Source organism: Lolium rigidum, chromosome 6 (genome assembly GCF_022539505.1).
Source record: "Lolium rigidum isolate FL_2022 chromosome 6, APGP_CSIRO_Lrig_0.1, whole genome shotgun sequence".
Taxonomy (NCBI): Eukaryota; Viridiplantae; Streptophyta; class Magnoliopsida; order Poales; family Poaceae; genus Lolium; species Lolium rigidum.
The window spans coordinates 305,614,343-305,634,390 of NC_061513.1; the positions used below are offsets into that span (position 1 = coordinate 305,614,343).

Here is a 20,048-nt window from a genome sequence, read left to right on the forward strand (position 1 = left end):
ATCCCTAGTGGCAACAGCACAACACAACCTTAGAACTTTACATCACTTGTCCCAGGTGTCAATGCAGGCATGAACCCACTATCGAGCATAAATACTCCCTCTTGGAGTTAAAAGCAAAAAACTTGGCCAGAGCCTCTAGCTACTAGTAACGGAGAGCATGCAAGATCATAAACAACACATATGTAATAACTTGATAATTAACATGACATGGTATTCTCTATCCATCGGATCCCGACAAACACAACATAGAGTATTACAGATAGATGATCTTGATCATGTTAGGCAGCTCACAAGATCCAACAATGAAGCACAATGAGGAGAAGACAACCATCTAGCTACTGCTATGGACCCATAGTCCAGGGGTGAACTACTCACTCATCACTCCGGAGGCGACCATGGCGGTGTAGAGTCCTCCGGGAGATGAATCCCCTCTCCGGCAGGGTGTCGGAGGAGATCTCCGAGAATCCCCCAAGATGGGATCGGCGGCGGCGGCGTCTCGGTAAGGTTTTCCGTATCGTGGTTTTTCGCATCGGGGGTTTCGCGACGGAGGCTTTAAGTAGGCGGAAGGGCAGAGTCGGGGGCACGACGAGGGGCCACACCATAGGGCGGCGCGGGCCCCCTAGGCCGCGCCGCCTTGTGGTGTCGCCACCTCGTGGCCCCACTTCGTATGTTCTTCGGTCTTCGGAAGCTCCGTGGAAAAATAGACCCTGGGTCTTCGTTTCGTCCAATTCCGAGAATATTTCGTTACTAGGATTTCTGAAACCAAAAACAGCAGAAAACAGGAACTGGCACTTCGGCATCTTGTTAATAGGTTAGTTTCAGAAAATGCACGAATATGACATAAAGTGTGCATAAAACATGTAGGTATTATTATAACCTATATAAAAGCTGACTCCATTTGCTGCAAGGAGAGCATTTTGGGTACTGTTTAATTACAGATTTTAACGAATCAGTTGAGGCCACGTTCACTTTTTTCACTGTAGAGGAGCGATCAGGGCCTGCAGATGTGCGATGGTGGTTTTGCTCCACCTTTTTCTGCGTGTATACAATGGGTGGTTACCGGGAGGCTTCCGGTTGCTCTACACAGATGCATCCGGTTATGTAGGGTTTCTGTTTATTTTTTCCTCTATTTTACCTTAGATGTCCGGTCTTGCCGGTTCTGTCACACGATCGTGATCTTCCTCCCTCTAGAAATAACTACCGTGTGGGCCTCATCTCCCACCGCTTTGACCGAAGAGCCTACGAGACCAAATTCTGGAGCGCCTCTTCCCATCGCCCAAACTCTCGCCGATATATCCGCCTCCCACGTTTTGCTTCTCCTACCTCTCTTCGCCGTCCTCCATAGCCGATCTCCTTCGTCGGTACGTGCGGTGGCGCGGCAGCCATCGGCGAGGAAGAAGGCCCTCCATGGCCGCTGCTACGGGAATTTCTTGATGTCATCATCTGCCGGTATGATCATCTCATCGCCGCCGCCGAAGACTACAGGAGACCACCATTCACTTGACTGGACGCCCGTGCCGCTAATCTTCATGCGACCAAGGTGCGTTCAGCTGCTGCCTGCATATTCATGATTTCACGCCTCTACATATTTTTCCTCTTTTCTCACTGATTTGTTTATGCAGTAAAAAGAATGAATTTTGCATCTGCCTGCCCTGATAAGGATTGGTGGTTGGGCCGGAGGTAAGAGAAGGTCGGGTTCTCTTTCTTAGATGTGTTCCTTCTTGATCGTACCAGTACATGCATTCACCAATTTCTCCAACTCATCATTTTGTTTTCTTGACAGATTTCTTTGTCTGGTTCGGTGATGTGCTCTCATCATGGATGTTCTTGCATCTTCATCAGGCAACGTGGCCTGGAAACCATCTAGACGATGACCAGGGTGCCCATGATGTTGTTGAAGAAGAGGTGAGCGGTGCTCGGCTGCTTCGTCCCCTCACCAGCCGCTCTAGCCTCTCCAGCATTGGAGAGGCTGAGATTCCCGGTCAGCCGCGGCCTAGATTCTCATCCTCGCCACCTTCTCTGTTCCCTACTTCGCCTGGTTAGAGAGGTGTCCTCATCCCGGTTGTTCTTCCATCCGCATCAGGTGATGGTAATCTTTAGTTCATTTGGTTTTTTAGCGATGTTTTAATTTCTCTTCTTTTTTTGTTGGTGTAGCTCCAGCCTGAGCCCCACAACTTCTTGGTTATCGACGCCGCCGTGATTTCTGGGTTGTCGGAAAAATCGTACTCGGCCACTGACGCAGGTTGCTCCTCGCCATCGCTCGCACTTATTGGACTACAGGGTGAGGTGGCACATGTCACCTTGCCGGCTGTCATTTTCACGGCATGGAGTTTTCGACCACTGCGAGTGACAGCGGTAACGCTAAATCAATCTGCTTGCTGCGTTGACCGCTATTTTGATGCCATGAAGTTTTAAGCCACCGCAGCCAGGCGGCGCCCTCTTCAGTAGAGGTATATATCGCCTCAACCTTTCCAGGTTTTGCACTTCAGCGAAGGACATGTTTTTTTCTTCTGAAAACAGCAATCTAACTGCAGGTCCTAATGTCAAATTATCTATGTTCAGACAAGTAGGCAACTGAAAGACATGTGTTTTTTCTTCTGAAAACAGCAATCTAATAGCAGGTCCTAATGTCAACTTATCTATGTTCAGACAAGTAGGCAATAAGAAACTTATGTTCAGTGTAAACATACATACAAACATGAGTATAGGCATGATGTACACGTGTTATAGTTGCATGATAAGATGTTCTGAACTGTGTTCTAATGTTCCCCACCCCCCGGCACGATGTGCATTGATGTGTTTTCTTCTTATATGATCATTTCTTGCTTTCTAGCTTTAGAATAAGGCCTTTGTACTGCATGTCTTTACCTGTGTTTCATTGCATTGTTGCTCGCCTAGATTTTGGGTATTATGCATTGCCAGTGCTCCTGCTTTGCAGATTCAGATATGCATAGTGATTTGGGTTGGCTATATTTTAACAGTTTTCATTGCCTGGTTTCGCTTTGATTGAGTTTGTTTTAGGTATAACTGCAAGTACGCACAATGGTAAGAAGTAAAGCTATTTATCTATCTGCAATGTGATTGACTGTTTAGGTCTTTCTTGAGTAAACAATTAACCATATAAATAAGACAACAAATTTTCTGCATGGGATTTTGTTCTTTATTACAGGTGTTGCTTTCAAACAAATTTTTTGTTTCTTATTTACGGATGTGTTTGCTGAGCAGTTTCTACAAGGTTTAATATAATTAGCCATTCATATTATTTTACGTGTCAAATATGAACATAATGAAGATATTCCATGTTTACCTATGTTCTAGACTTAGGCATTGCTCGAATGACCAGCCTAGACATGTATTACTTTTGGGTTCCCTTTTATTCTTATATACTATACAGTCTATCTGATTTACACACAGAGAAGTTAAATTTAGCATGACTCAAAATTTCAGGTGCATTTCACTTTATTTTAATAAGATGTTTGGAAGGCTCAGGTAATTTATTTGACTTAAGACATATAAAACCTTATTCATGCAGGTATTTCATTGTACCTTGGAGAGGACGACAGAGACGAGCGCAATGATGACAATATCACCCAGGAGTTCGCCGACTGGAAGTACCACATGCTCGGCAAGTTCGGGCGCCGCATCATCCTCCATCATCAAAGCACCGACAACCTGCCCTGGAACCTCTACCGCCTCCCCTCTGCGCCCCTCTTGGAGATGGACGCTGCCGGTTTCCAGCCAGACCTGCAGCACCGCAACAATTTACAGCAAGTTATTTTCTCTACTACGAGCTTCCATATATTGATCACAGAAATTTTTCAGCAATACTTTTCAAGTTGCATACGTTGGGACAACTTCTGAATTTTGCATTTACCATACTATCTCCAGAGCAATTGATCATTATTTTTTTGGATTTAGTCCTTGGCTAAAAAATACTCTCAACAAAAAAAAAACGAAGGAAAGAAATATTGTGTTAGCAAATCTACTGCTACAAATTTATACCAAGGTATTGAACAACTGTGATAAGTTTCAATCTTTTCGTGCTAAAAAAACCTATACTTGGAATTTTTTTAGTTAGCATAGATGTTGTTTAAATTTGTGAACCAATGTACTGATAAATATAGATGTTATAATCTGTCTCGCTACTTTCCTTTAGACAACCTTAAAAAGGAAACGAGGGACCATAGAACTCCGTTGGACAAGATAATACACACACCGCAAACAAAGAAAACATGCTCTTAACAATTTAGGCAAGAGAGTTATACCAATTAATATCAGATCGGCCCAACTCAGCTTTCGTGGTTCTGTATTCAATGTAACTATATGCTTCCCCTTGCTCTTCTTTATCCACAAGCTCACTGGCAAAATCAGCAGCACCCCCCGCCACAGCACGTAGAGGCTCTCCCAGGCCCAGCCAGCGTGGCGGCGCTCTCCCGCTCCAGCACTACCCGCAGCTTCATCTTGAGCCCGTGCGGTGGTGCGGTTCGAGCTTCGGTGGCGCCTCGTGCTCCAGCCAGCGACGGCAGGACTAACAGATCTCCCTGTCCAGCTCGGTGCTTCTGTTCTTCTCCATGGTTCGCCTTCCACCCCTCACTTCTATAACACCAGCCAAGAAGAGGAAAAATCAGGAGCTAGCCACTGAGTCGACTAAGAATAGGTAACTGTCTAAAATTAGTGGTGCTACAAGAGTGTAACTGATCACACCTATATAATCAACTTTTCAGCTGCCTACCCTTCGCAGTGCAATGCATGATAAAAAAAAGTAAACAAGGAGCTATTCGCTCCCAAAAAACAACATCGTTTGCCACATAAGCACTCCAAATATACGCCTATAGGACAAATTACAGGAATCATCGCAATATAGTAACACAGCTCTGTTCTTTTCCCCAATCAGATGGCAAACTCCATTAGATCAGCCTGCCCCAGACAAAGACAACAAAAGCAAGAGCAGAACCAATGAAGAAGCAATTTCGTTTGAAACTTTTGTTCCATCAATCCCAATTATCAGAAGAAGAAGAATGCAATGACATTGTGAACCTATGTACCTTTCTTTTAGTATTCTGTAAAACTAGGTACCTACCTATCCATGTATAATCATCTCAGTTATGCTACTCTGTTCCTATATGACTCTGTTTGCTAAAACTAGAAGCTGCCTTCCTTATGAAAAATTATATCCATGAAAATCACATGTACTTACTAGGCCGAGGCACTCCAACCAGAATCTACTTCACTCACAAAGAAACTGCATGCAACGAATTATAAATATACCAATAATCTATCTGTTTAATTGTTTACATATGATATAGAAATCCACACAATATCCAGTTGTGCTATCCTTCTTTTATGCTGCTCCATTTTCTCTAAATAAATAAAACCATGTTGATTTGGTTCGGTTACTGCAGCTGTTACTAAATTTATCAACTCTCTGCGTTGTTGTTTAAAGCGTCTGTGTAGTAATGCTAATGTAGCTGTAGGAAAACTGGAAAAGTACCTCCTTTTGTCTGTGTTCTTTATATTATGTGGGTGTTTTTCTAAAAGATTTAGTGCATACAGACTAAACACAGTATGTCAAAATTAATGTGAAGAAAACGCGAGAGGCTTCTGTTCATCCACTTAGATTTGAAGCACACAGCTGATGTAGCCAAATTATTAGAGGACAAATTACACAACAGCCATATCTTAACACACGCTCAACTAAATTTGGGATACTTCTTGCTATTTTTGTTTCAGCATATTTACATAAGCACAGAGATCAGAGGCACGATACTCAAAACGAGAATGAAACTGTGAACTCCAGCCACTTACGTATGCTAGGGAGGAAAAGAGCAGCACACCAGCCAATGTGCCGAATCTTGGCCGAAGGTAGATCTCCACCACCACATACACCGTCAAAATCGAACTTCTCCCACTCAATACTCGACTCCCCCCGCTCTTCCCAGGTATCGGTCGCCGACCTCGCCCTCCCCAGCAGCTCGGCTCTACACGTCGGCGCCACACCAGCGGCAGCGTCACTCTTACCTCCGGATCCGCGGGCGGAGTTGCCGCTGCATCACACAACGGTGGTGATGGAAGACAACTCGCGGTCAGCACCCGCGCAGGGATGCCGTTGGTCTGTCGGAACGAGGTCAATCAGCGCGCTCGGCGCTCCTCTTGCGTCTGGCGCAGCCACACACTCCTTCTCCCGCGACCAGCTAGAGCCGCCCCAAGGTACACCACTCCACCTGGGTCTGGCCGTGCGCCGATTCTGCAACTCCGTCCTGACTCCACTCTCATCTTGACTTCAATTATTGGATTTTGCAACGACGCCTCCTGCTATGGCTTATCCTCTGCTCCAGGCTTCTCACTCTCTCTGCTCAAGTTGACTTCTTATTCTTTCTTTTTCCTTATTCACTCCCCTCTGCGTGTTTCAGTCAATCATTGTGAGCACCTGTGGTTGTACTCTGTTTCTCAAAAAAAAAAAATTAATCATTGTGCCGTATAGTGGTACGACACATTACTGTAGGCTAAAGTGTGTAACACGGCCCACCCATCAATAATGCCGAACCAATAGAATAGTATAAGGTAACCGTTTTTGGGCCGACTAGCGAACATGAGCCCTCTGTTGGCCTCTTAATTTCTACACAAGTATTTTTTCTTTGCTAAAGAAAATATAAGTAATTCCTTTATACCCTTAAAAAAGTAATTTCTTTACCTAAAAAAGTAGTACCTATGTCCGTAAAAAGATGTCGCAAGTTTATCTAAATTTAAGTGTATTTAGATACTTTTAGTGTATAGATACATCTGAATTTAGATAAATCTCTAACATCTTCTTAAGGACGGAGGAAGTATTTTTTTTCAGAGACTCAAAGTTATCATTTTTCCTTTATAATTAATCATATTTTTGCAGTTTAATTTGCAGTATAATTTTTTTAGGTACAATCTAGCAATGATAAACAACAGCATGGGGTTGCATCAACATATTTACTATGTACGACATGACCGCAATACACGGGAACCTTATGTGCAACTTCGCCTCACATGGGAACCTTTTATAAACAAATCAAATCCTCTACGATATAAATAAATCCTCCAGAAGCAATCTCTTCTTTCTTAAGCTCATCAATAATATGTCTCTCATACCACCATCAGCGTTCCTCCTCAAACAATAAAATCCATCAATGATAAAATATGTATACCACACCGTAGACAGCACGGGCGCGGCGTGCGCCGCGCCGCACACTTCCTAGTCATCAATAATATGGCATAGAACATAAGAAATTATCGATACGTCGGAGACGTATCAAGCATCCCCAAGCTTAGTTCTGCTCGTTCCGAGCAGGTAAAACGATAACAAAGATAATTTCTGAAGTGATATGCCATCATAACCTTGATCATACTATTTGTAAACATATGTAGTGAATGCAGCGATCAAAACAATGGTAATGACATGAGTAAACAAGTGAATCATAAAGCAAAGACTTTTCATGAATAGTACTTCAAGACAAGTATTAATAAGTCTTGCATAAGAGTTAACTCATAAAGCAATAAATCAAAGTAAAGGTATTGAAGCAACACAAAGGAAGATTAAGTTTCAGCGGTTGCTTTCAACTTGTAACATGTATATCTCATGGATAATAGTCAACGTAGAGTAATATAACAAGTACAATATGCAAGTATGTAGGAATCAATGCACAGTTCACACAAGTGTTTGCTTCTTGAGGTGGAGAGAGATAGGTGAACTGACTCAACATAAAAGTAAAAAGAATGGTCCTTCAAAGAGGAAAGCATCGATTGCTATATTTGTGCTAGAGCTTTTATTTTGAAAACATGAAACAATTTTGTCAACGGTAGTAATAAAGCATATGAGTTATGTACATTATATCTTACAAGTTGCAAGTCTCATGCATAGTATACTAATAGTGCCCGCACCTTGTCCTAATTAACTTGGACTACCGGATCTTTGCAATGCACATGTTTTGACCAAGTGTCACAATGGGGTACCTCCATGCCGCCTTGTACAAAGGTCTAAGGAGAAAGCTCGCATTTTGGATTTCTCGCTTTTGATTATTCTCAACTTAGACATCCATACCGGGACAACATGGACAACGAGATAATGGACTCCTCTTTAATGCATAAGCATGTGGCAACAATTATTATTCTCATATGAGATTGAGGATATATGTCCAAACTGAAACTTCCACCATGAATCATGGCTTTAGTTAGCGGCCCAAAGTTCTTCTCTAACAATATGCATGCTCCAACCATGAAGGTGGTAGATCTCTCTTGCTTCGGACAAGACGGACATGCATAGCAACTCACATGATATCCAACAAAGAATAGTTGATGGCGTCCCCGAAACATGGTTATCGCACAACAAGCAACTTAATAAGAGATAAAGTGCATAAGTACATATTCAATACCACAATAGTTTTTAAGCTATTTGTCCCATGAGCTATATATTGCAAAGGTGAATGATGGAATTTTAAAGGTAGCACTCAAGCAATTTACTTTGGAATGGCGGATAAATACCATGTAGTAGGTAGGTATGGTGGACACAAATGGCATAGTGGTTGGCTCAAGTATTTTGGATGCATGAGAAGTATTCCCTCTCGATACAAGGTTTAGGCTAGCAAGGTTATTTGAAACAAACACAAGGATGAACGGTACAGCAAAACTCACATAAAAGACATATTGTAAACATTATAAGACTCCATACCGTCTTCCTTGTTGTTCAAAACTCAATACTAGATGTTATCTAGACTCTAGAGAAACCAAATATGCAAACCAAATTAGCAAGCTCTAAGTGTTTCTTCATTAATGGGTGCAAAGTATATGATGCAAGAGCTTAAACATGAGCACAACAATTGCCAAGTATCAAATTATCCAAGACATTTTAGAGTTACTACATGTAGCATTTTCCAATTCCAACCATATAACAATTTAACGAAGAAGAAACTTCGCCATGAATACTATGAGTAGAGCCTAAGGACATACTTGTCCATATGCTACGAGTGGAGCGTGTCTCTCTCCCACAAAGTGAATGCTAGGATCCATTTTATTCAAACAAAACAGAAACAAAAACAAACCGACGCTCCAAGCAAAGTGCGTAAGATGTGACGGAATAAAAATATAGTTTCGGGGGAGGAACCCGATAATGTTGTCGATGAAGAAGGGGATGCCTTGGGCATCCCCAAGCTTAGACGCTTGAGTCTTCTTAGAATATGCAGGGGTGAACCACCGGGGCATCCCCAAGCTTCGAGCTTTCACTCTCCTTGATCATATTGCATCATACTCCTCTCTTGATCCTTGAAAACTTCCTCCACACCAAACTCGAAACAACTCATTAGAGGGTTAGTGCATAATAAAAATTCACATGTTCAGAGGTGACACAATCATTCTTAACACTTCTGTACATTGCATAAAGCTACTGGACATTAGTGGATCAAAGAAATTCATCCAACATAGCAAAAGAGGCAATGCGAAATAAAAGACAGAATCTGTCAAAACAGAACAGTCCGTAAAGATGGATTTTATTAGGCCACCAGATTTGCTCAAACGAAAATGCTCAAATTGAATGAAAGTTGCGTACATATCTGAGGATCATGCTCGTAAATTGGCTTAATTTTCTGAGCTACCTACAGGGAGATAGACCCAGATTCATGACAGCAAAGAAATCTGGAACTACGCAGTAATCCAAATCTAGTACTTACTTTTCTATCAAAGACTTTACTTGGCACAACAAAACATAAAACTAAGATAAGGAGAGGTTGCTACAGTAGTAAACAACTTCCAAGACTCAAATATAAAACAAAAATACTCGGAGTAAAAACATGGGTTGTCTCCCATAAGCGCTTTTCTTTAACGCCTTTCAGCTAGGCGCGTAAAGTGTATATCAAGTAACATCAAGAGACGAAGCATCAACATCATAATTTGTTCTAATGATAGAATCATAAGGTAACTTCATTCTCTTTCTAGGGAAGTGTTCCATACCTTTCTTGAGAGGAAATTGATATTTAATATTACCTTCCTTCATATCAATAGTAGCACCAACGGTTCGAAGAAAAGGTCTTCCCAATATAATGGGGCAAGATGCATTGCATTCAATATCCAAGACAACAAAATCAACGGGGACAAGGTTATTGTTAACCATAATATGAACATTATCAACTTTCCCCAAAGGTTTCTTTTTAGCATTATCAGCGAGATTAACATCCAAATAACAGTTTTTCAATGGTGGCAAGTCAAGCATATCATAGACTTTTTTAGGCATAACAGAAATACTTGCACCAAGATCACATAAAGCATTACAATCAAAATCCTTGACTCTCATTTTAATGATGGGCTCCCAACCATCCTCTAGCTTTCTAGGAATAGAAGTTTCAAGTTTTAGTTTCTCTTCTCTAGCTTTTATGAGAGCATTTGTAATATGTTTTGTGAAAGCCAAGTTTACAGCGCTAGCATTAGGACTTTTAGCAAGTTTTTGCAAGAACTTTATAACTTCAGAGATGTGGCAATCATCAAAATCTAAATCATTACAATCTAAAGCAATGGGATTATCATCCCCAAGGTTGGAAAAAATTTCAACAGTTTTATCAAAAGCGATTTCAGCGAGCTTTAGCAGTTTCGGGTAATTTTGCGCGCTTTGCACTAGGAGTAGAAACATTGCCAACACCGATTATTTTACCATTGATAGTAGGAGGTGCAGCAACATATGAATCATTAGCATTGCTAGTGGTGGTAATAGTCCAAACTTTAGCTACATTTTTCTCTTTAGCTAGTTTTTCATTTTCTTCTCTATCCCACCTAGCACGCAGTTCAGCCATTAATCTTATATTCTCATTAATTCTAACTTGGATGGCATTTGCTGTAGTAACAATTTTATTTTCAATATCCATATTAGGCATAACTTTCGATTTCAAAAGATCAACATCGGAGGCAAGACTATCAACTCTAGAAACAAGAATATCAATTTTATTGAGCTTTTCCTCAACAGATTTGTTAAAGGCAGTTTGTGTACTAATAAATTCTTTAAGCATAGCTTCAAGTCCAGGGGTGTATTCCTATTATTGTTGTAAGAATTCCCATAAGAATTAGCATAACCGTTACCATTATTATAAGGATATGGCCTATAGTTATTACTAGAATTGTTCCGATAAGCATTGTTGTTGAAATTATTATTTTTAATGAAGTTTACATCAACATGTTCTTCTTGAGCAACCAATGAAGCTAATGGAACATTATTAGGATCAACATTAGTCCTATCATTCGCAAGCATAGACATAATAGCATCAACCTTATCATTCAAGGAAGAGGATTCTTCAACGAGAATTTACCTTCTTACCTTGTGGAGCTCTTTCCGTGTGCCATTCAGAGTAATTAACCATCATATTATCAAGGAGCTTAGTTGCTTCACCAAGAGTGATGGACATAAAGGTACCTCCAGCAGCTGAATCCAATAAATTCCGCGAAGAAAAATTTAGTCCTGCATAGAAGGTTTGGATGATCATCCAAGTAGTCAGTCCATGGGTTGGGCAATTTTTAACCAGAGATTTCATTCTTTCCCAAGCTTGAGCAACATGTTTATTATATAATTGTTTAAAATTCATTATGCTACTCCTCAAAGATATAATTTTAGCAGGGGGATAATATCTACCAATAAAAGCATCCTTGCATTTAGTCCGAGGAATCAATACTATTCTTAGGCGAGAGATAGCAACCAATCTTTAGCTCTTCCTCTTAATGAGAAAGGGAACAATTTTAATTTTATAATGTCACCATCTACATCTTTATACTTTTGCATTTCACATAGTTCAACAAAATTATTGAGATGGGCAGCAGACATCATCGAACTAACACCAGAAAATTGCTCTCTCATGACAAGATTAAGTAAAGCAGGTTTAATTTCAAAGAATTCTGCTGTAGTAGCAGGTGGAGCAATAGGTGTGCATAAGAAATCATTATTATTTGTGCTAGTGAAGTCACACAACTTAGTATTTTCAGGGTTGGCCATTTTAGCAATAGTAAATAAGACAAACTAGATAAAGTAAATGCAAGTAAACTAATTTTTTTGTGTTTTTGATATAGAGAACAAGACAGTAAATAAAGTAAAACTAGCAACTAATTTTTTTGTGTTTTGATATAATGCAGCAAACAAAGTAGTAAATAAAATAAAGCAAGACAAAAACAAAGTAAAGAGATTGAGAAGTGGAGACTCCCCTTGCAGCGTGTCTTGATCTCCCGACAACGGCGCCTAGAAAATATGCTTGATGGCGTGTATTTCACACGTTCGTTGGGCAACCCCAAGAGGAAGGTATGATGCGCACAGCAGCAAGTTTTCCCTCAGAAAGAAACCAATGTTTATCGAACCAGGAGGAGCCAAGAAGCACGTTGAAGGTTGATGGCGGCGGGATGTAATGCGGCGCAACACCAGAGATTCCGGCGCCAACGTGGAACCTGCACAACACAACCAAAGTACTTTGCCCCAACGAAACGAGTGAGGTTGTCAATCTCACCGGCTTGCTCGTAACAAAGGATTAACCGTATTGTGTGGAAGATGATTGTTTGCGGAGAAAATAGTAAAAACAAGTATTGCAGCAGATTTGTATTTCAGTATTAAAAGAATGGACCGGGGTCCACAGTTCACTAGAGGTGTCTCTCCCATAAGATAAAAGCATGTTGGGTGAACAAATTACAGTCGGGCAATTGACAAATAGAGAGGGCATAACAATGCACATACATGACATGATAAGTATAGTGAGATTTAATTGGGCATTACGACAAAGTACATAGACCGCCATCCAACTGCATCTATGCCTAAAAAGTCCACCTTCGAGGTTATCATCCGAACCCCCTCCAGTATTAAGTTGCAAAACAACAGGACAATTGCATTAAGTATGGTGCGTAATGTAATCAAAAACTACATCCTCGGACATAGCGCCAATGTTTTATCCCTAGTGGCAACAAGCACAACACAACCTTAGAACTTTACGTCCACTGTCCCAGGTGTCAATGCAGGCATGAACCCACTATCGAGCATAAATACTCCCTCTTGGAGTTAAAAGCAAAAACTTGGCCGGAGCCTCTACTAGTAACGGAGAGCATGCAAGATCATAAACAACACATATGTAATAACTTGATAATTAACATGACATGGTATTCTCTATCCATCGGATCCCGACAAACACAACATAGAGTATTACGGATAGATGATCTTGATCATGTTAGGCAGCTCACAAGATCCAACAATGAAGCACAATGAGGAGAAGACAACCATCTAGCTATCGCTATGGACCCATAGTCCAGGGGTGAACTACTCACTCATCACTCCGGAGGCGACCATGGCGGTGTAGAGTCCTCCGGAGATGAATCCCCTCTCCGGCAGGGTGCCGGAGGAGATCTCCGAATCCCCCGAGATGGGATCGGCGGCGGCGGCGTCTCGATAGGTTTTTCGTATCGTGGTTTTTCGCATCGGGGGTTTCGCGACGGAGGCTTTAAGTAGGCGGAAGGGCGAGTCGGGGCCCGACGAGGGGCCACACCATAGGGCGGTGCGGGCCCCCTAGGCCGCGCCGCCTTGTGGTGTCGCCACCTCGTGGCCCCACTTCGTATGTTCTTCGGTCTTCCGGAAGCTCCGTGGAAAAATAGGCCCCGGGTCTTCGTTTCGTCCAATTCCGAGAATATTTCGTTACTAGGATTTCGAAACCAAAAACAGCAGAAAACAGAAGCTGGCACTTCGGCATCTTGTTAATAGGTTAGTTCCAGAAAATGCACGAATATGACATAAAGTGTGCATAAAACATGTAGGTATCATCAATAATATGGCATAGAACATAAGAAATTATCGATACGTCGGAGACGTATCACACGTAAAATATGCAAACCAAATTAGAGGCGTCTAACTTGTTTTTGCAGGGTTTGGTGATGTGATATGGCCATGATGTGATGATGAATATGTATGAGATGATCATTATTGTATTGTGGCAACCGGCAGGAGCCTTATGGTTGTCTTTAAATTTCATGTTGAGTAGTATTTCAAAGTAGTTGTAATAGTTGCTACATGAGGTGAACAATCATGAAGACGGCGCCATGGACCTTGACACTACGCCGACGATGATGGAGATCATGCCCGTTGATGATGGAGATCATGTACGTGCTTTGGAGATGAAGATCGAAGGCGCAAAGACTAAAGGGCCATATCATATCACATATGAATTGCATGTGATGTTAATCCTTTATGCATCTTATTTTGCTTAGATCGCGACGGTAGCATTATAAGATGATCCCTCACATTAATATCAAGATAATAAAGTGTTCTCCCTCGTATGCACCGTTGCACGGTTCGTCATTTCGAAGCATCTCGTGATGATCGGATGTGATAGACTCAACGTTCACATACAACGGGTGTAAGCCATGTTGCACACGCGGAATACTTGGGTTTGCTTGACGAGCCTAGCATGTACGGACATGGCCTCGGGACAACGGAAACCGAAAGGTTGAACACGAGTCATATGGATGATATGATCAACATGTTGATGTTCACCATTGAAGCTACATCATCTCACGTGATGATCGGTTTTGGTGTAGTGGATGTGGATCGTGTACCACTTAACAACTATGAGGGATGTTGTATTAAGTGGGAGTTCATTAGTAATTAGATTAAAACATGAACTAATTATCATAAACATAATCTGAGTAGTATTTTGAATTAATTTGTAGTATTGGCATCCGTTTTCTACCAAGCGCTAGTCTTGTAATTGAGATAGAAATACTGTTAAAATCTGACAAGAAACTTTACGGACTGGTACCGTATTGTTAAAGAATCAAGAAATGATTAAGTCCTATTGCAAACTTTTAGTAAACCTCACATTGTTGATTCAAAGAGCTATGGTTTCAATTAGTACCTAAAGTTATCTTGTCTCCGTGAAACTTGAAGTTCAAATCTGTTTGAAAAGTAAGGAGCTGAAAATTTTATTTTCAGAAATAATCAAGGTATGAGATATATATGATATCTAAGACATTATTGCAAGATGATAGAATATAATTTGGTGAGACTACATAAACTCATAAGTTTTATGGGAATGTAGGAAGGTTGAAGACGCAAGGCGTCCCAATCCTCCAACTATTGGGGCACTAACGATATTCGCATATCCATGAAGTGATCGTCCTTAGTATGCACCGTTGCTAAGACTCGTCGTTTCGTAGCATCACGTGATGATCGGGTGTTATAGATTCTACGTGTGCATACAACGGGTGCAAGCCAGATTTGCACATGCGGATACTGAGGTTAAACTTTACGAGCCTAGCATGTACAGACATGGTCTCGGAAAAGTCTTCATGATATGATGGATAAAATTATGAGTGAAATTGTTCATCATATTACAAAGTTATTAATAGTGAAATCTGAAACACTTGTCATATGATGATCAACTTCAAAGTAAGAACCTCAAGGTTATTGGTATTTGACCAACAAACCTAGAAGTTATTGAAGGTGAAGTATTTTCTGAATAATGAGGAAAGCTAAAAGAGAAACTACAAAAGATATTTTGGCCGAAAGAAAAGAGAAGACTAGAAAGTCTAGCTCAGGTGTATATACATGATATACATGTTATGGTTGTATTCCTAGTTTGGTCACACAATGAAATTCTTGGGTATTAGTACCATATTGGTTGGTATGAAATGTCATACAAAACAACGCAATACAAGAATACAATGGCCTAAGTGACTGACAAGGAATATGATAGGAATGCACTTCTGGAACAAAAATAAAGTGTTATTATGTTCGTCATTGGCATCCTATCTAGCCCTTAGAATTTATAATAAAGAACTTGATAATTGATATTTTGCTCTGGTCAAATGAAAACAATGAGTTGTTCAAATTATGACATTACTCCATGCACGATGGATAAGTTATTATAAATCTTAATGGTGAAACACACATACATAATACTGACGCTAAAATGCCATAAGGCAAATGATTTGAATTCCACTTATTTGTGGAACCGCAATTTAGGTCATATTAGAAAGGAACGCATGAAGGAACTCCATGCAAATGGATTTTTGGAGTCATTCGATTTTTGAATCGTTTGGCGCTTGCAAATTTTTTCTAAAGAGAATGACTGAAATACCGTTCATAGGCCAAGAGTTGAACGGGCAACTAACTTAGTGGAAAAGTACATGATGATGTATGTGGTTCACTGGGCATAGGTTGTGCGGGAGATTCTTCTACTTCATGAAAACTTCCAACAATGAATTGAGTATATATATGTGGATATATTCGATAAGGAAGAAGTTTGAAACATTTGAATGGATTCAAATAAATTTCAGCATGAGGTGGAAATCATCGTAATAGAAAAGTCAAATATCTATGATTGGATCATAGTGGAAATATTTGAATTACGAGTTTTAGCGAACATCTAAGAGAGTTATGAAATTGTTCTACAACTCACGTTTCTTAGAGTATCATAGTGATGATGGAGTATCCGAGAGATGTATCCAAACCTTGTTGGGTCAATGATGAGATAAAATATTGATGCTATTATATTTTTGTGGATTATGCTTTAGTGATTACCGCTTTTACACTAAATAGAGCATCATCATGATCCGTTGAAATGACACCATACGAGTTATGGCATGGGTATGAACCCTAATAGTCCTTTCTTAAATTTTGGAATGCATAGCATAAAGTAAATAAGTTTACAACCAAAATCGGATGAATGTCTTTGTTGGTTATCCCACAGAATTGATTGGGAATTCTTTCCACTATGGAGACAAAGACAAAAGTGTTTGTCGATGTTTCTTACTTATTTCCAAGAAATTGTTTTTAGCGAAGTATTTGAGTGGGAGAACAATAAAACTTGATAAGGTTTATGAACCTGAGCATAATGATCAGAGTAGCGCAGCATCGGAATTGGTTCCGGAAGCGGCCACGACGATCATGGCTCCCATGTCTACAGAATGTTATAGTCATGGAGATCGAAGTACTTATTGAACCTTGTAGGTATGGTTTACTTTGTGATCAAATAAATGATTTGTGAACAAAGGATTGTTTTTGAACAATGATAAACCAACTACATACAAAGAAGTTATGATGGGCCCTGACTCCGTTAAAATGGCTATACGTCATGAAATCCAAGATAGATGAATACTTTTTGAAAGTAAACGGATCTATAAAATTGATGGACTTGGATGGAATATCCTTGAATAAGCTCGACTTGTCGAAAAGTTGTTTACGACAAAGTTCAAAGAGTTGACTACGATAAGATTAGATCTTCCGTAGCAATGCTTATAGTCTATGTGGATTATTCTAGTAATCGCTACATATTTCTTTCATGAGATATGATAGTAGGATGGCAAAATACATTACTTAACATAAGTGTGTATTAAAGGTGTATACAAGATACAACCAATTGTTTTGCTAGTCCGTGGAATACTAGATAGGTAAACAAACTTCAATTGGATGAAGTGAGTATCACGGAGTTGGAATCTTCACCTGGATGAAATAGTCAAAGAGTTTTTGATTTCATCAGAAACGATGAAGAGGCTTGCATTTGCAAGAAATTAAGTGGGAGCGCTGAGACATATTTATAATACTTTATGTAGATACATATAGTTGGTTATAAATGATGTAATTATATACTTGATTATAAAAGGTTTCATTGAGAATTAACTTCAATGAAAGGATATGGACTGAAACATATTTAGTGTCAAGATCTATGAAGATAGGTTGAAACACATAATAAGTTTAAGTCAAAGTACATAGAAAGGATATTGAAGTAGTTCAATATAGAAATATTAAGAAAATGTTCTTGTCATGTGAAGTTTTAACAAAACTTGAGTGTATCTGACACTCAATGAGTAAAAACACATGAGTGATTTAGATCACAATTAATATGTACACAATCTGATGTCCTGTGCTCTAAAATGTTAGGAGCATATACCGAGAATGATTCATGTAATAATCATTGGACAAACGAGTAAGAATATCCCTGTGTACTTTAGAAGAACCAAGGATATATAAATAGTTTTGTATGGAGAAATGACAAACAAATCGCTGTAAGGTGTTGCACCGATATTGGTTTTGTCACATATAAAAATAAAATTTCAATCTCAAAATTAGGCTAAGTATTGTTTAAAAGGTAGCACACTGCTAGATTTAGAAGAGTTCTAAATGTTGTGACGGATTCTACAAACGAAGGCAGAATATGTCGTTGTTTTGACAATGACTGAGGATGTTAAGTCAAGAGGTTCTTTGAGAATTTGGTGTAGTTCCGATAGTGTCAGAACTTTGAAGCTATATTGTGTATGACAATATTAGTGACATATTTCGGACCGCGGAATTAAGGTTCCACCAGAAGACCAAACATATTTAATGCCGACTCATTTGGAAAATGAGTGATGCGTGAAGACGCAAATGAATTGCAAAATACATACGTTTCTGAGTGTGTCAGAACCGTTGACTAAAGCTCTCCCTAGGGCAAAGTATGGCCAACACCAGAATGCCATGGGTGTTAGGTACATTACAATGTAATATAGATTATTGACTCTAGTACAAGTGGGAGACTGTTGGAGATATGCCCAAGAGGCAATAATAAAAGTGGTTATTATATATCTTTATGTTTATGATAAATGTTTATATACCATGCTATAATTGTATTAACCGAAACATTGATACATGTGTGTTATGTAAACAACAATGAGTCCCTAGTAAAGCCTCTTAACTAGCTTGTTGATTAATAGATGATTAGTTTCATAATCATGAACATTGGATGTTATTAATAACAAGGTTATATCATTATGTGAATGATGTAATGGACACACCCAATTAAGCGTAGCATAAGATCACGTCATTAAGTTATTTGCTATAAACTTTCGATACATAGTTACCTAGTCCTTATGACCATGAGATCATGTAAATCACTTATGCTGGAAAGGTACTTTGATTACATCAAACGCCACTGCGTAAATGGGTGGTTATAAAGGTGGGATTAAGTATCCGGAAAGTATGAGTTGAGGCATATGGATCAACAGTGGGATTTGTCCATCCCGATGACGGATAGATATACTCTGGGCCCTCTCCGTGGAATGTCGTCTAAATAGCTTGCAAGCATATGAATGGTTCATAAGAGACCACATACCACGGTACGAGTAAAGAGTACTTGTCGGAGACGAGGTTGAACAAGGTATAGAGATACCGATGATCAAACCCCGGACAAGTAAAATATCGCGTGACAAAGGGAATTGGTATCGTATGTGAATGGTTCATTCGATCACTAAGTCATCGTTGAATATGTGGGAGCCATTATGGATCTCCAGATCCCGCTATTGGTTATTGGTCGGAGAGAGATCTCGACCATGTCTACATAGTTCGCGAACCGTAGGGTGACACACTTAAGGTTTGATGTCGTTTAAGTAGATATGGAATAAGGAATGGAGTTCGAAGTTTTGTTCGGAGTCTCGGATGGGATCCGAGGACATCACGAGGAGGTCCGGAATGGTCCGGAGAATAAGATTCATATATAGGAAGTCATATTCCAAGTTTGGAAATGATCCGGTGCATTTATGGCGAGGTTCTAGAAGGTTCTAGAAAAGTCCGGAAGAAATCACCATGGAAAGTGGAGTCCCGAAGGGACTCCACCTTGCATGGCCAGCCAAACCCTAAGGGGTGGAGTCCCGTGTGGACTCCACCATAGGTGGCCGGCCACCCCACCTAAGGGAAAGGTGGGAGTCCCACCTTGGGTAGGACTCCCCCTTGAGTAGGTTTCCCACCTATGGGAGGTTTTGTTGTTGGGGTCTTATTCGAAGACTTGGACTACAACTCTTGGGGATTTCCACCTATATAATGAGGAGGAGAGGGAGGGGGCAGCCACTCTTGGCCGCACCACCTAGGGCTGCCCATGGCCGGCGCCCTAGCCACCCCCTCTCCCCAAACCCTAGCCTCTCCTCCTCCACCACTTCTCCCGCATACGCTTAGGCGAAGCCCCGCCGGAGTTCTCCATCGACACCGCCACCACGCCGTCGTGCCGTCGGGATTCCGAGGAGGATCTACTACTTCCGTTGCCCGCCGGAACGGGGAG

At 40.5% G+C, this 20,048-nt stretch overlaps 1 long non-coding RNA gene across 1 annotated transcript; it reads right to left on the bottom strand.

Moving 5' to 3' along the window:
- Positions 1–772: 772 nt before the first annotated feature.
- Positions 773–6,386, bottom strand: LOC124661302. The gene is made up of 3 exons (XR_006990138.1): positions 5,806–6,386; positions 4,266–4,596; positions 773–3,744 (listed from the first exon to the last, which is right to left on the bottom strand). It is a non-coding gene; the product is annotated as an uncharacterized LOC124661302 (long non-coding RNA).
- Between the last annotated feature and the right edge of the window lie 13,662 nt (positions 6,387–20,048).